Consider the following 2,126-nt stretch of genomic DNA (forward strand, 5'->3'; position numbering starts at 1 on the left):
TTCTTCCAAATAGTTTGAGATCTTTTTCCCACTTAAATCTATCAAAGTGTTCTGTGGGAGAAAAAGTCAAACCTTTGTTAAGTATAGATTCCTGTATTGGTGTAAGTTCATGCTCTGAAAGATTGATAATCTTCAATTTTGAATCTTCATTATCCCCAGTTGCTGTTACCATCGATCCTGTTGATGTTGTCTTTTGTACGTGTTGCGTGTCAGTGGTGGCGAGGAATCCCATTGTGATGGTCCTCTTCTTCTTCTTGCCCCACCTTGTCTTCCTCCTCTTTGTCTGCCTCTTCCTCCTCGGGGATCCCCTAAAAAAGTGGCTGTATTCTGAGTATTAACAGATATATCACTTCTGGGGTTTGCATATCTTTCTGTGGTGTAATCTGGAATATCCTCTGCTCCCGACGTCTCAGCCTCTGAAGATGAATATTGGCCTGTATATCTGGGAGGATCTTTTTTCCAGGATGTTTTATGCCATCTGAAGATTTTCCCGGACACAAAGTCTCTTTTGTCTCTGGCGTATTTGGTCTTTTTCCTGTCAATGATCATTTGTTCATAGGCTTGAAGTTCTAATTTATTTTTCTCAAAGCATCTTTGAAATTGAGAATCTTTTTCCCAGATCACTAATTTCTTGCCTAGTTCCTCTAACTTGTGTTCACATTCCTCTAATATGAGATTATTGTGTTTGATTAGAACATTCATCAAATCATTGGAACATTTTAGAAGAACGTGTTCCCATTCTTTTTTGAGGCTCTCACTGGCAAGGTCGAATGTTTGAAAAACCCTTGGGCGGAGACCACGTGGGGAAATTTTATTTTTGATGTAATTTTCTAAAGTAGTTAGATCCCAGTTGGTTCTGATTTGTTTGCGTAATGTGGAGTCCAGTTTATGAAAGTCCTCCTCCCAACTGATATGGGGTCCAGTGTCTACCAGGTCACTCGGGAAAATATCATCTAGGTTGTCCTTATTTTTCCATCTTGAACTAAGCTCTTGCTTTAAGTTGAAACTCATACTAGAAAAAACTTAACTCCTTGTGTGAAATGGAATTGATGGGGCAGGGTATCCTAAGAGAAGAAAAAGTCCCACCCTAATGAAGAATGATAATAATGTGACTGTGCTGGTATCCCACGAAGACTGAATTAACAGCCAATATCTGATTTGAAAAAAGCTTTTTTTGGGACCGCACTAGTATGCAATAAATTATTAATGCCCTCTGAAAAACTGATTTATAACGCTGAATTGCTTATGGATACAGCAACCTTGTGCATGTGGATAGATAATCCTTTTTGCAGATATATGTTGCTATCAGTGGTGCTCCCGAGAGTCAGAGAAGTATCAACTAAGAAAAACCAACAATAGAAAGTTGGAAAGTAGACTCTTGTGTGGGAGCACTCTAATTCAGAGGAATAGGTGTATATTAATCAATTCTGATAAAACATAACTTTATTTGTTCATTAATAAAAGGTGATTATAGGAGTGAATTGTACGTGAATAATATAGCTACGCGAAAATATAACACTTATGTTAAGAATAATTCATGTGGTTTTCAATACCACAATAAGAACCGGAAATCCAAATCTTGGGACTAGTGGATTTGCTATAATCACAGTAATGCCTTTGTGTAATATATGACCATCATTTGTTCTACAGCAATCCTATTCAGGATTATTTTGACGTAGAGAGTAAAATCATAAGTCATACAGAACCGAATGCCAATTGGTATTATTGGGGATCACTCTAGATCGGGTGGAAGAATTTTTTGCAGTACCAGGGTGTTCCAAGGTGGTCTCCCATCCGAGTACTGACCCGGCCCTCCACTGCTTGGCTTCCAAGATCAGACGAGATTGGGCATCTCCAGCGGGGTATGTCCGCAATTATTTGATCCGCCCGTTCAGTCAATCCCAATACCCGTATCGCCCAAATTATGTATCCAAAGCGATCTAGATCAATCGTGTGTTCAGTATCTGTATTTATCTTATGCCCATGAAAAAGGAGTGAAATTATAGCAAAATCCAGATAATAGTAGTGGGACAATTATCATGTGCAAATATTATATGCAGAGATGTCCACTGTGCAATTTAGCAAAATCACGATAAGGACAATTATCATATGCAAAAAATCCTATG

General features: G+C 38.4%; 1 pseudogene; it reads right to left on the bottom strand.

Annotated features, from left to right (window-relative positions):
* Positions 1-1,756: 1,756 nt before the first annotated feature.
* Positions 1,757-1,876, bottom strand: LOC134968194 (5S ribosomal RNA; annotated as a pseudogene).
* Between the last annotated feature and the right edge of the window lie 250 nt (positions 1,877-2,126).

The sequence above is a fragment of the Pseudophryne corroboree genome, chromosome 10 (genome assembly GCF_028390025.1).
Source record: "Pseudophryne corroboree isolate aPseCor3 chromosome 10, aPseCor3.hap2, whole genome shotgun sequence".
Lineage (NCBI taxonomy): Eukaryota > Metazoa > Chordata > Amphibia > Anura > Myobatrachidae > Pseudophryne > Pseudophryne corroboree.